This window comes from Pipistrellus hanaki, assembly GCF_964339955.1.
Source record: "Pipistrellus hanaki genome assembly, chromosome: 1".
Taxonomy (NCBI): domain Eukaryota; kingdom Metazoa; phylum Chordata; class Mammalia; order Chiroptera; family Vespertilionidae; genus Pipistrellus; species Pipistrellus hanaki.
This window is the reverse complement of record NC_140503.1, coordinates 71,920,222-71,935,952: the sequence shown is the minus strand read 5'-3', so window position 1 is coordinate 71,935,952 and position 15,731 is coordinate 71,920,222. Positions and strand designations below refer to the sequence as shown.

Below are 15,731 nucleotides of genomic sequence, written 5' to 3'. Positions count from 1 at the left end.
AAGAACAGAGTGAGGGAGCCAAAGGCCTTGGGCAAATGACTCAGCCTCTAGGACATCTGTTCTGCTGCCTACTGAGTGCATAACAGTCTCCCCCAGGGCTCTCATGATGCTGCCTGTGAAACTATAATTCACAGTGTGATGGCCCCAGATCTGAAGGCAGCCACAGCCCCATCTGGCTCCTGCCTTCAATCTTTTCTGAAGGCTCCTGTTGGTGGAAGGAATTCATGGTCCTGTGATGTGCTAGGATGTCTTTTTCTGGTGATCAAAGTGGGCCAGAGGGTGGCTCATTCATATGCCAAATAAAGGATAATCCTATATTTAGACAATCTGGTCTAGCTGAAACTTCAAATAGACACCTAGCTCTTGTTTGGGGGATGCAGTGTGCTATTGTAGAGGAACTTGGGGGGCACTCTTGATAACTTGGTTCTGCTCCCAATAATATCCCTGCCTCACTGGATGACTTTGAACAAGGTACAGAGCCCCTTTTTGGATATATATATATATATATATATATATATATATATATATATATTTTTTTTTTTTTTTTTTCCTCTCCATTTGAAAAATGAAATGTGGTATTTTGTTCTTAGTAACTTCAGAGAAACATTTTAATGTGACTCCAGATAACAGATGTGAATGGTTTGGAAACAAGCATTCTTTACATATACAAGATGAAGTTGTGTGGCATCTTTTCATGGTTTTTACCTGGGTGGACCTGGTTTAGCCATTTAGATTGTCCTCACCCCATTGACTCAGAGTGCTACTGCCTTCTTTCTTTGATTTGGGCGGTGAGGATATGATGTGGGAGTTTGCTGATGGTGATGGCAAGGGAGTTGCTGGTGAGGGGTGCTCTTTCACTTGTAACCTCATAAGTCACCACTCAACACCCACGTGAATGCTGAGGAAGCCACAATACTGGGTGCTAGGCTCTGCTACTTCAGTGCGTGCACCTGGAAACTGCTGAGGCCTTGCTGAGGCGGGAGTAGCAGAGCTCATGGGCTATCCTGGGGACACTGCTGATGTGAATTGCTGTAGCAGAAGCAGCAACAACAGGAAACCCAGGGCTGGGCCCCTGAAGCAGAAAGCCTGAAGGTTGGGGGCTCAGGAAGCTGGGGTTTGACCTATAAGCTTAGCCTGATTAACAGTGAATTCATAGCGCCCTGTGGTAAATTTCTGCCTGTGGTGTCACAATAGGGTAAAGCCAGAGTTGAGGCACACACAATACGCTTTAATAAATACAAGAGACATGTCAGAGAAGAATGGCAGAAAGCTATCTATTCTAAGGGCCCAGGCCAGAGTCAGTGCCCAGTGACCTCCAAACTCTCCATGCAGAGATTGGCAGGCAAGAGATAATGGATATATGGTTTCTACAGGGAAAATCTAGGGCTCTCATTTCTATCCCTCCCTCCAAAAATACCTACATAGTGAGCTGCTTGAAGGCAAGCCCCTGTCTTTAAACCCTCAGCACAGTGCCTGGAATTTTAGAGGGAGACAATTCATGTTTGTTAAATCAATGAATAGAAAGAAGTGCACTTCTTCTGTCTTACTCTGATCTCTGAATGGCTTGTAGAGAATTTAGATGATATTAAAATACCCCCATTGCCTACACGGAGAGTGTTAGGGAATCAAATGTAATTTTGTTTGTAAAGTAGTAGGAAGAGCAAAAAGTGGTTTTGTGGACCAGATGCCAGTTTAGGGCCGATCTATTGATGGGTTGAGCAGAGCCTTTCATGTTGAGGTAAAGGACACCTGCCTCCTTCCCCCCAGAATCTGCTTTCCTCTTGGAGAACAGAGCTGGGAACCTGTTGGCTCCCACTTTCTAGTCCTGAAGGCAAAGAAAGTAAAAGGAACAAGATACCATTTTCAAAGTGTATCAATTGTAGAAATAAAAAATGAGTCCCCTGTCCCTTTTTGTCTCTATATCCATTTATAAAGCAGCATATAAAGCACTCAGGATCATAACCCTACCCCCCAGGACTTTGTCTTTCCACCAGGCTGGAGGATGAGCTGGGTTTGTTGCCTTCAAAGAGAAACTTGTTTGGGAAGCAGCCATTTAAGCAAAGCTGGGACCAGTTAACTTCAATCACTGAGAAGTCAGAAGCCTTAGAAGCACTTCTGTAGGCTTTGGTTTCTTTCAGGAAGTGTAGCTGTCTCCTGCCCGTCAGCCTGCAAGTGAAGGAAAGTTGTCAGAGTTGATGTAGAGTCATAGACCGTAGGTGCTGGAAAGAATCATAGCCGTATATAGTCTGGGGATGGCCAGTATTGGTTGTGGCTGTGCCACTGCAGTCATCATTAATCAGTCATGGCTATTTCCCTTGTACACATGGCAATAGTTCATCTGTCACTATCAGTGTTGGCACAAATCATGAAACCCCATTTGCTCTTAGTCACTTTTAACTCTTTGTTTTACAGATGCAGAAACCCAGGCTGAGAGAAGTGAAGACATCTGGCTAAGGTAACGTAGTGAGCTAATGAAAAGTCAGGACTAAAACTCATATCTCTGACTCCTAGTGTACTACTCTTTTCATACAGTCATGTGGTCTGTGTCCTTGCTGTTGGTAAACAGTCATCTGTTCAGGAATGACTGTGTATGCTTGCAGGCTGAGTGGGATCAGCCAAATACTCTAAGTCTAGGGTTGTTCCTAGATGGGAGCTGAGACTGAGGAGTAGTTGAGGGTTTTGGAGAAGGAGCTTTATAGGAAAAACTAGGCTCTGATTTGAATTTCATATCTAAGTTTACCTGAAGAGGAAATGCAAGTGATGTCTGGTAAATAATTACTGTCTCTGCCTCGACTTAGTATGCATCCTGAGTAGCTAGTAGTGAGCTGTTCATGATTAATGGGGGTATAGGCTCACTTCAGTGATGAGCTGGTCTATACATTTGAGTCCTATGATTAAGAATTGGGAGCTGACATACCCTTTGTCTGGGCAAAGACAAGTTCTGCTCCCCCTGAATATACTTTAGGTAGGCTTTACTGATCTCTTTGTAAGTCACCAATGATCCCATGGCCAAATAACAAAAATAGTCAAGTGAAGAAGACTAATTCTCCTTATTCAGCTCCAATTTTTTAGCTCCTGCATTGGAACTGTGGGTTATTGACTGGTATTACATTACACTACACAATGGGTTTGAGTCTGGCTTGAAATAAAGGATAACAGGAAGTGGGGTATTTAAAAAAAATATTTTATTGATATTTTACAGAGAGGAAGGGAGAGAGATAGAGAGCTAGAAACGTCAATGAGAGAGAAACATCAACCAGCTGCCTCCTGCACACCCCCCACCAGGGATGTGCCCGCAACAATGTACATGCCCTTGACCAGAATCGAACCTGGGACTCTTCAGTCCCCAGACCAACGCTCTACCTCTGAGCTAAACCGGTTTCGGAGGAAGTGGGGTATTGTTATGCTGAGCATCTGAGGTAACTCCCCTCATTAATTTGAAATATGTGTTTATGTATTTTTCCCTTTCCAATACTTCTTGATCTCTTAACAATTTCTAAACTGCTATTTTCCCCATGCACAGCATAGTTCGGGTGGAGGTAGGAATAAGAAACAGCTAATTCTTACCTTAACAGAAAAATAACTTGGCAGTAAAGAGAAAATTGACAGCAACCATCTTGGCAAACAGCATTCGGAGCCCCAGCACTGTGAGGGACATCATGTTCACCTTCTCGGCATGAACTGTGGTTGAATAAGAGTGAAGATGGTGACTTCCCCGAGAGAATAAATTCCCTTCTAGGAATTGGGCCCACAACACTGACACCAGCCTGCCCCAAATCACCATTATTCTTCCTGGTCTGCAAGCCCTGCTTGGTGCCTCAGTGACCACAGGCTGCTGCTTACACCCAGCTCAGCAAGCTTTGGAAACCCATGCTTGCAGCTCAACCTCTGCTGGGAAAGTCAGAGGGAACCAACTGGGCTCAAATATGGTTTTTTTATTCTTTTGAAATCTGGTGATTTTTGGCCCCAGAGTTTGCTTTACCCCTCAGTTGTGAAGCTGGTCCTTTGATTTCAACTAACCTTTGGGTTTATGGCTGATCTTTGAAGTTTGCTGTATGTTTTCAGCTTCCATTGGTTTTAGATTATCTGGAACAAACAGAAGTGGTCAGGCTTACACTGGCAACCAAGAGGCTCAAAGGATTTTAGGTTTTAAAACTGGAGAAGATTTTAAGGAAGTTAACTGAGGACCAGAGGTGAGTCTTGGTTAAGGTCATACAACTATTTGCACAGCCAACATAACTACCAGTTAGGGCTTGCTATCATTACACCATGAAGCCAGTATCCAGGAATGCGTCTAATTTGTAGGAAGAACTAGGATTCTTAACCTATGAGAGGCTGGGCTGCTTTTTGTCTCGGCCCTCACACTAGATTAGACTTCACTTGGATTTTTAACTCCAGAGTCTAATAGTAGGATAATCATTAATATAAAGGAGACAGTTGGTGAAGAAGAGAGATGGGGATGAAACAGATGAATTTTATCTTAGATTCCAACTCAGAAATGGAGAAAGTTCAATTTCCCAGCCATGACAGGGTATAATTGGGCCTATGTCTTGTTTCTAATGTGACACCATGTTGAGAGTCATCTGTTAAGAATTTACATTTCCAACTTCCCTTCCCCCAACTTTTCTTCTCCACAATTCCAGACCCCAAAGCCAGATATGACATACCTGAAGAATTTACCATCTTTTCAAATTCAGTGGAGTACCAGGTTTCATGGTTGTATTGAACTGAACATGTCACTGAATTAGAATCTTCATACTGACCAAGCTTGACAGCACTGTACTTCCCACTGGGAGAGACAACGATAGCAGGGTCAAATTCTACTATTTTCTTGGATGAGAGGAGATTTATAGTTACATTCCTCGGGTAGAAATCCTTCACCAGACAAGCAACATTGGTCCCATTTTTCATGATGAAAACAGATGGTTTGGCAGGAGGCTGACTTTCTGCAAATATAATCAATTTATTTCATGAGATGATTATCCACAATGTGTTAGAGTTTGCCTCAATTTCCCTGGTGCCAAACACTAAAACCCACACTTCCCTTCATCCTGTCAGTAACATGGACTTGTTAACACCTCCATGAAAGAATGGCCAAGGGGAGTAAAAATGAAAGTCAGTTTAAATTCAAGTTGGAGCTGCTAAGAGATATGGCTAACTATTAAATAAAGCACTGGGAGGGACATCATGGTTGAATAAGAGTGAAGATGGCAACTTGATGGTGAACATGATGTCACTCAAGATATGAAGCAGAGATGGAAAATAGCAACTACAAAAAAATTTTTTGATCATCTGAGTTTCAATTATCTATCCTTAATCAGTCCTCTGGACAATCAAGGTCAGGTTGACTACCTGTCCACATCAATTGGTTTATTTTAAATGCATGGGCCTTCAGAGGGAAATCAGGGCAGGTGTTGTGTTCATGCTTTGCATTATGTTGATTAAAAAATCAAGGGTATGAGAAGGACTACATAACTGGTTCAAACACTTTGAGGATGCTAATGTTGGGATCACTTCAGGGTGTCACCTCCATTTTCCAGTCTGGAAGGGATCTACTGAAGTTAAGTGACACATCTCTCTGTCTTTAGGTGAATACTTATTCTTTTGTAAGAGTCCACCCTATAATTTCCTTTCAGTCCATTGTCAGGAAGTCCTTATATACTGTATTTTCTGGCGTATAAGACGACCGCCCTAATTTTACAGTTAAAACATAGGTTTAGACCTATATTCACTGTATAAGACTACCCCCCACTTCTGAGGCAACACCAGTTCTTTTTTTAATAGACCACCTCTCTGATTCTGAGCAGGCTTTTTTTTTGTTTCAAAAGCTGTCTTATACACCGGAAAATACGGTATATAAAATCAGTTCTTGTTTTATTTTAAGTGGAGCTATGGAAAGTTGGTCCCAATAACTGGGTCTCCTCCTATCCTTTTCTTCTGTCATGCCTCACCTTGATTTACCATTTGTCTGCTACTCTGTATGGGTATATTTTATCCCTCTTAAAACCAAAAGTCTTGAAGCTTTGAGGGTGGTAGTAAAGATTCTTCTGCATTGTGTCTTACTGAAGTTTCTGAATTGTGATACCTTTTGTGTCCATGGAGACTTAAACTCTCAGGCTATCTTAAAATCAATGCTAAAGAAAGAGCTCCACAAATGCCTGAAATAAAAAAAAGACATCCAACCTCTGAATGATCTGGATAGTTATATCGGTTAATAATGCGAATTTTTTTCAATAGTTACATGTACATTGATATATATGTGATTTGATATGTTGCTATTTTGTTGTATTGACAGTAAGCTTCAAAACTTCATATGTCAAATTTTCTGAAGGTGTTAACATCATAGATATTTTTATGCTTAAAAATGTTGAATTTTGTGCCAAGAAAGAGCATTTGTGGGAAGTTTTAATTCATTATTTTATTTTGAAGAAAAGTGCTGCTGAAAGTTATGGTATACTTTGGGAAGCTTATGGTGAACATCTCCCATCTCAAGATATTTGTGAACACTGGTTTAAATCAGTAAAATGTTGCTTCAATGACCTGAAAGAAAGTCTTTTTTTGCATTGAATTGTGACTGGCAATGGAAAGTGGATTTTTTTTTTTTTTTTTTTTTTTTTTTTTGAGAATCTCAAACGCACAAAATCATGGGTTGATCCAGGTCAACCATCAACATTGACTGCAAGTCCAAATCGCTTAGGAAAGAATACAAAATGCTCTGCATTTGGTGAGATCAGGAATGTGTGGTATAGTATGAGCTTCTAAAACCAGGTGAAACCATCAATACTGATCGCTACTGAAAACAAATAATCAATTTGAACCAAGCTTTGATCATGAAACGACCAGAATATTCCAGAAGACACGGCAAAGTAATTTTGCTTCATGATGACACACCATCACACACTTTAAAACCACTTAATGACACATTAAAAGATCTTGCCTGGGAAATATTAACCCACCCCTTGTATTCACCAGAACTTTCTCCTTCAGATTACCACACGCACTTTCTGAGCAGCACTTCAAAACGTATGAAGAAGTGGAAAATTGAGTCTCAGAATGGTTTGTCTCAAAACAAGAGAAGTTCTATTGGGACAGTATCCACAAATTACCTGAAAGATGGGGGAAATGTATAGCTAGTGATGGACATTACTTTGAATAAGGCACTTTTGATGTTTCTCTTGAATTTGTCATATTTTCTTTGATTACAAAATCCACATTATTAACTGGTACACCTAAGCTTAATTGCTGATTTTCACTGTTACTAGCTTATGTGAATATGGCCCTTAGTATACAAAATTTAGTTGAGTTTGGCTTCTTGGTATCAAATTAAGTAATGTTGAATTCCAGTGTACTTTTATTTACTATGGTCTATAATCAAGACATAAGGTATTGCTAAACTAACATCTTGGTAATGAGTGTGTATATGGAATAATTTTTCTAGTGTTCTTATCTATCCTGACTCTGGATTTGGGGTTCAGCTGTGAAGCTCATGGTAGCAGAGCTATACCAAATCCATCAGTTATATCTGGTTGAGATGGAATGGTTGCTTGTCAGGAAGTTCTTGCTGATCACCATTTTATAAATGGACCATGGCTGATCAGGGGTTTCCTAGAGAATCAGCTATTCAGAGAATTCTCTCTCCCCTTTACCCCTTCTGCTGGGAAGCTTAGCTAAAAGACTGGATTCTATCACAGTCACACTCAGGGCAGGAAACTTATTCCTAAAAATCTACCGTGTTTCCCAGAAAATAAGACATCCTCCGAAAATAAGACCTACTTACAGGTTTTCTTCTGAGTGAAATATAAGAAATCCCCTGAAAATAAGGCCCCCCTAGGCTAAAAATGAGAGATTTGGTCCACTGATTCTGAAAGAAATAGAGTTACAAGAAATTCACCAGGAAATTCAGGAATTGGATTGTTATGATGATGTTCCAGAAGATGATGACATGATTGTCATTGAATAAATGAGTAAATTCTTGATACTATAGGATTCACAGTTTGACTACCGTACTACCATACCGTATACAGGTAATAAATTTCCTTTATTTTCATTTAACAATAAATGTGTACCGTATTCTTCTTCATGGAAAAATAAGACATCCCCTGAAAATAAGACCTAGCGCATCTTTTGGAGCAAAAATTAATATAAGGCACTGTCTTATTTTCAGGGAAACAGGGTAGTTTCTCATATTTTTGGGCATTAGCTCTAGACAAGAGAGGGATTGGGGATTTTTCAAAGGGCTTTCCTGGAAAATGCTTTTAACCTACATGAGAACCCAAGCCACTGATAACAGACACTGATAACCAGAGCAATAACGGCTTAGAAACCACATGCTCTGCTCATACTCCTCCCTCCAGAACTATGACATTTCTTGCTCACTTATACTGACTTTGGTTTGAGATATATCCCAGCTGATTTTCAAGGGAGTTATGAGTTACCAAAAAAGGAAACTTGTCTATTAAAAAACAAACCAAAAAAACCTCTATCTCCTTGGCTACTTAAGCTTGTCATCCGATCCTAGTCTGATTTAGTTGGCTAATTAAGGCTTGCTTGGGATTTAAAAATTTACATTCAAAGGCAGTTGTCAATGATCACTTTGGGCTGAGAGACCTGGTATGAATAATTTGAACAATGTAATATAGTTGGCAACACAGGTATCTGAAGAAATTCATCCACTTTAAATATTGAGCTCTGAATTAGTTAGTCAGCATTTCAGATAGAGCACAGTGTACTGATTTGGTAAAAACAGTTTTCTCAGATGTATTATTAGTCAGTGTCTATTCAAAACAATCGTTTGAAAGGAAAGTGTTTTATCTAACTCATTCTTTGTTATCATGGTAACCAAAGAAAAGGCTATTTGATTAGGTTGAATTTTTTTAAAAAATGGAATGCATTAAATATGGTTACCATATGTGACCTGGCCTATTCTTATATTTAAACCAAAAACTTGAAATTGTATAAAATTTGCACTACTGTAGTCTAAAACTTAAAGATTTAATTAATTGCTTATCTTTTGAGAATTTACAGTTTTTCCCCTTGGTTCACAAATACAATTACATTTCAACATGTGTTTCAAAGTGTTATTTGTTTGGGTAATTGTTATCTTATTTTCAGACTTTCTCTTTTTATGAGTTCCAGTCCAATGCTAAGTAAACAATATGAAAAGAAGTATATACTGTTCCTAAGCAATATTGCTAAATTTTAAACTTAGAAATCATTTAGGTTTTATATTCACTTAGAGAGTCCTACTGGCTCCCTAAAAATTGCAACATCTATAACAATGTCACTCACAATTTCAAGGTGCTCTGCCAACATGAGAGTGAACTTGAGCACTAGAATATCAGTTTGCTCTACCTGATTATTCTCACCAGCTTAAACACATTTGTCCTACATCTTCCAAGATGCAGGACATTTGTTTTCAGGTTGTAATGAGGCAGGCACATGAGTCAGATTAACCAAAGGAATGTGTGTAAGGATAAAACAACTTCCTGGAGAATCTGGGCCCACGTTCTGCCTCTCCTACACCCAGCTGCTCCAACTATTATTATAAATCTTCCAGAATTCTTTGTGCTCTCTGGGCTGCTCTGGAGATTTCAGAAATAAGTGGGAGCTATGGTTTTAACATATGTTTCTAAAAAATAAAAGCAGTTACAGAGCTACTTCAGCGATTCAACCTAATGTCTCCATTCTGGCCCATTTCACATCTCCTAGGTATACTTTTTCAATTAATGCAAATCTGTTGGCAGCCCCAGTCTCTCAATTTATCCTGAGAAATACAAGGGGAAAATCAACTCACGGGGTTCCACGAAGAGTTGGGTGCCAGTTCCAAAAAATATCTGTCGGGTGTCCCAGGAGCACATTGCAATGCTGCCTCACAGGTAACCAGCCTAGGGCTGGCCCTGGGGCCTGGGCTAGAACATCTGCATCCTGCCTTCCCAGCCTGCACCCAGCCAAGAGACCCCACAGCTCAGAGAACTACAAAGCTGCCCTTGATGAGCCCAGGGGGCCATGTGCACAAAATCTCAGTTTTCTTTGGGGCTAGTAATAATTGAACTGCTGGATAAGGATGTGAGCATGAAACCCCACCTGAGAAACACTGGGATAGGAGAATGCTGAAAGAGAGCAAGACAAGAGAGTGACAGGTGACCGATAGCTGCCTTCAAGATGGAAATGTACTCCTGGTTTATGGGGAGACCTGTCTAAGAAAAACACAATAGCTTGGGAGTATGGATGGCGCATTGAATGTTGACATTTCTTATAATGAATGTTAGAATGTGGAATGTTAGACACGAGTTTTGTTCTCATATTCTGGCTCCCTTCTCTTTGGGTCACAAATGCTTCTTTTTTTTATTTTTTATTAGAAACCTAATTTCTCCTCTATCACTTACACCGAGTCTCACAATAAGAACAAATTTGCTTTCTAATTCCCTGAGTCCAGGGAAAGGCTTTCGAAGGACCTGAGGGTTGAACAAGAAATTGGCAGCTGCCAGAGGAGCCCAGTGGTATTGCCTGTTATGAATGCAGGTCGAAGAAACCTGTGCTTGCTCTGGATTGCTTGTTTTTGTTTTATAATTTCTCCTGATTCTGGGTCCAGATACAAGCTTCAGGAAGATATAGTAATCATGTGAAAATGAACTTAAACACCCTATGGATTTCTCCATCTCATCACCAAAAATCAAGCGTCTAGGGCTAGAGCCAAAGGGGCTGACAGTTGTATAGGTCCATCATTTGCTGTCAAAACTTTAAGGATTGGGGGTTTGATTTGAAATTCCTACTCTCCCCACACGAGTTTCACATCTCATGTTATACTCCATCACTGCTAGAAGGGAAAACCAGAGAAGGAAATAGAGTATCATTAGAGGGCATGGTCAGCGCGTCTTGGCAGAGGGGTTAAGTATCAGTTTCATCTCTTATTTTCTAAAGCTCCCAAAGGTGCAGCCTCAGATATTTGATTTGAACAGTGCAGGTAATTATGAATTTCAAATGGAAATAATTTCCCCGCCCCCCCCAATCTTCACCCAAGTATATTTTTCCATTGATTTTTAGAGAGAGTAGAAGGGAGGGGGGGATACACACACACATACACACACACACACACACACACACACACACACAGAGAGAGAGAGAGAGAGAGAGAGAGAGAGAGAAAGAGAAAGAGAAATAGAGAGAGATATATCAATGTGAGAGAGACATATAGATTGGTTGCCTCCCACATGAGCCCTGACCAGAGCTGGGGATCAAGCCTACAATTGAGGCATGTGCCCTTGACTAGAATTGAAACTGGGACCCTTCAGTCTACAGGCAGATGCCTATTCACAGAGCCAAACCTGCTAGGACTCAAGTGGAAATGATTTAAAGGGAAAATTAAACATAATACTTTTTACTCAGATGCAATTGACCAACATCAATCAAACTGCAATCAGCTACAACATAATTCTGTTTCTGTCCTTCTTTTCATTCCTCTAAACTCTTTCCCCTCGAAGGTAAGAAAATTCAGCAAATTCCACTATTTCCCTGGAAGCAACAGGCAATCAAGTACCCCTGGAATTTATTTTACCCTCTGAAAGGGACCGATGTTGTTGACACTATCAGTTGCTTTCTGGACTGTCAACCTCACCACATTCATGTACCTTTTCCCACTTCTTTACTTCTTCTGAAATGAAAAATAAAACCTAACAACATCTAACCATGTAAGGGGTAACATCTTCCCTATTGGACTTGGCATTTTGTGAAACCTTTGAAAGACCATTGATTTCTGGACTGGTCCTAGTGTCTGACTGTTGGGCAGCTGCCCCAACAACCTCTATTATCTTGAAGTTGTTGGATGTGTTTCTATATTAGATGTAGGCTCCTGAACCCTGTGCAGAGTCCTCAGATTCAGGGCTAACAGGGAGGTGAGCACATTAATGCTCTCAGCAGACCCAAGCTCATATAGGACCTTGTAGATCATTCAGTTGAAACAGCCATGTTGATTAAATGTAAATTCTCAGCAAAAAGAGACAAAGGCGAGATTGGCTTTTGCCTTTGAGTGAGAGAAAACTCTTTTGATTTAACTCCTTTGATATTTTTTTTTCTAATCCTCCCTTTTCTTACACCATGGCCTTTATCCTCAAGAACGTTGAAGAGACTCTCCTCATCTAGGGCTTGCCTTTTCTCTGGTCCCAGTCCTTAATCAGGGGCCAAACTAAGGGGTTTTGCTAGGCAGCTGTAGAGGACTATAAACACTAATCCTTAGAACATTTCCTAAGCATACATAAAATATTTTCATGAGAAAATCCTAGTGAATTTGTCTTTAAATTTTACCCCAACTGTTTGCAACAACAACAACAAAACTCAATTTAGAACCTCCTAATATCCCAAGAAGCACCTTTCATTCAGGACTAAGCCACAACTCCAAGGAATATATAGACTGAAATAAAATGTGTAACTTACTTGGTTCCACGATGAGTTTAGTGCCCTTTCCAAAGATGAGTTGTGCTGTGTAAGCACCACTTTAGGTGTCATTACAAAAAACCTTGCTACCTATTTGCCCCCGACTAGTCCATCTGTTAGGAAGGGGTAGGTGGAGCAGAAGAGAAGGGGTAGCTGGAGACACAGAACTTTGCAAGGGTTTCTGAGATCTAAGCATTGCATTTTGGAAGCTTGTTTGATGTGAGTTGTCTTCTGAGTGTTAACATTTAGGGAAATCTCTAAGTTTTCTAATATTATCTTCTCAACATGTCATCTCTTTCAGGTCCTGCTTAGAAATCTGGCAGTGATGCAAAGTAAACTAAAAAGGATCACCTTTCACAGGGAGAAAGTAATTATTTAGGTTCTTCTAAGAATTGCCAAATGGCTAATTTCAGCTGAAACATAACTTTAAGGCTTAAGTAAATCACAAAAAACTATGCCTCAGTTAGAAGTGGAAGGACATGCTGGTGGGAGCAAAAGCCATTGATGTAAAAGACTTGGAGTCTGTAGAGAGGATCATAATATTATATGATTATCATTTGTCTAAGTATTTACTACTTATAAACAGCTTGTGCCTACACTACCTCAACAAACATTATTGTAATCAACTCCATGAGGTGATATTATTAGGCCCGTCTTAGAGTGAGTCACTGAAGCTAAGAGTGGTTAAGATAGTGAGTGGCTGAGCTGGTCCTCACTTTCAGGTCTCCTCAGTTCAGTTTCCAGCCATTGAACCAGAGTAATCAATAATAGATTGAAAGGAGCCCCAGTGATCATTTGTCAAAACCTCTGTGGTCACATAAGGGCTAATTAATGAATGCATAGGGAGAGTTTTGACTCCTTTTCCAGTGCCTTTAAAAAATGATAGCACAGAATTTCCACTGGTATTTATACCATTGGACTTCCTTGCTTTTCCTCATTGTCCCTAAGAATTGGTCTGAATGATAATGAGGATCATAGTGTGCTAAAGCTGGAAGACATATTGGAAATCATTTGGTCTAGTTTGAGGGAAACTAGAGTTCAGTGAAGTTAAGTCACAGAGCTTGTCAGCCAAAGAGAAGGATTAGTAGTTGGTCTTAGAATTCTTGGTCTAACATGCTCATGACTATGCATCACATTTACTAGATGTACTGTAGTACAGGTCTGGTTTTGTTTTAGATCTGTAAATGGCAAAGGTTAGAGTATTAAGTAAGCTGGTTCTCTAAAGTTAGTTAAGTAGAGGGAAGACAAAGACTCCCCAGGAAGGATAGTGGATGAAAAAGATCCACTGTAGCACACCTCCCTCCCCCATCCTGGATTTTATTAGATACCAGTCCCTTGCTAAATTACATGCTGGAAGGATTTCTCAACATCCTGAAAAGTATTTCCGAAGCTGGTAACATGGGAAAATATCTAACAAAGATAATTACCAAATATAGTGGTCATAGTAAGGGGAAAAAAGTCAGTTACTTACTTGGTTGTACTTTCAAATGGGTTCCTTTGCCAAAGATCAGTACTCACAGCTGATAAACCTAAGCTAAAAACTGCCTCACTTCCCCATATGTCAACCCTGGCCCCACTAACCAAGTCATGTGGTAGACACTGGGTGGGATTTTCTATCTCATCTGGCTTAACTTTTTTTTTTTTAATTATTCTTATCGAAATTATTCTTATTGGCTTAATTTCTTTTCTCCTAAGTCTTGGGGGCTGTCCTTTAGGACAAAACAGGAGGTGATTATTGTGTCAAACAGAAATCTAAGCTTTTGTCATGTTTCATTGCAAATCTGTGCTCTGAATGGGAGAGACAAGAAAGGAGTCTTTTAGTTTGATCAGGAGCAAAGAAAGGTGGTGCATTGGCCATAGAGCTGTGGTTCTCAATCTTTGGGCTATACTTAGGTGGGGCCAAGGTCTAGTGAGTTATGCACCCCATTCATTTCTACTTTTTAAGGGAATTTCATTTTGTATTCAGCCAGAGCTTTGCATCATGGCCAAGCATTGTGCAGCAGCCAGACTTCTTAGCATAAAGTAGAATTAGAGTTTTCAGTAAATTTTAATAACATATTCATGAATATAAAATTTCAGCAAGTTTTAATAACATACTCACACTTAAAAGTAACAATTAAATTAACCTATGTCATATATAAACGAGTCTATGAGATTGCCTGTATGTCCCTCTAAAACTAGGGAAAGAATATGCATTTTGAGATCAGTTTATAGCCCATAAAGGACTGCAGATCATACTTTGAGAATCATCACAATGGAGAGTGGTTCTCAGTTGTGGTGAAGAAAGATGTCAGAAAACCTGAAACCTAATTAGACTCTGTCCCTTACTAAGTGTGTGATTTGGCCAAGTTCCTTAAGTTCACTGAGCTTCATTTGCCTTCTTTATAAAACAAGGGTGATATCTTCTGTATTGGGAGATTGTAAGATTAAATGAAAGGGTGTAAAGCATTCACTAAAATAGAAAGCCTAGGTGTACTTATTAGAATGTGTATTAGGGTTAGATGCAGAGAATGCATTTATTTGAAGGGTGTAATTTCACTAAGCTCAGAGCTCCCAGGGGCCGTACTGTAGGGCAAAGTTCCTGAGAGAGGACAGAATCTTCATTTTTGGTGTTTGAGATGAGAGTGTCCATTTTTTAGGGCTGTGGGTGAGGAATGGAATCCAGTTTTCTGTCTCCCTTGGTCTTCCTCTAGGTCAGGTGTGACCTCTATTCCATTCTCTATTCCAAAAGCCAAACTCCTTACAGTAGTCTACAAGCCACCCTCTCCCTACTTCCTTTATCAACTTGACCTCCTTTCAAATCCTCTCCCTGTTACTCACTTTCCTCCAGCCACACAGGACTCCTTACTATCCTTCACACACTCCAGGCTGCACTTGCGTTCCCTCTGCCTGGAGTTGCTCTTCTTCCAGAAATCTGCATGGCCACTCTGTCACCTACTCAGATCTCTGCTCAAATGTCACCTTTCCAAAGAGGCCTCTGCAATTGCTTTGTTAAAAATTGCACACTGTTCCTGCCCACGCTTTATTCCTCTTCCTTGCTTTATTTTCCTTTACAGGGCTTATTACCACCTAAAATACTATATATTTTATTCATTTATTTTGTTTACCATCTGCCTTTTACCATTAGAATAATAGCTCCTATCATGCACAAATTTCTGTCTGTTCTATTCACGTCAATTCCCCCAGCACCTAGAAGAGTGCCCGGCATCCAGTGACAGTGACTAGTCACAGGTTGTAGAGCTAGAGCTCAGGCTTGGCTCTGCAGGCTCTCAGCTTGCTTTCATTTCTAATATTTCCTTTGC

The 15,731-nt window shown here is 40.1% G+C and overlaps 1 gene segment (V, D, J or C); it reads right to left on the bottom strand.

Annotated features, from left to right (window-relative positions):
• Positions 1–1,917: 1,917 nt before the first annotated feature.
• LOC311611518 (T cell receptor delta constant-like) overlaps positions 1,918–15,731 on the bottom strand; it is a 312,126-nt gene continuing 298,312 nt past the window's right edge. Inside the window, exons 3-7 of the C gene segment in view lie at positions 13,901–13,949; positions 4,668–4,946; positions 4,021–4,086; positions 3,568–3,681; positions 1,918–2,166 (exon numbers count right to left, since the gene is read on the bottom strand).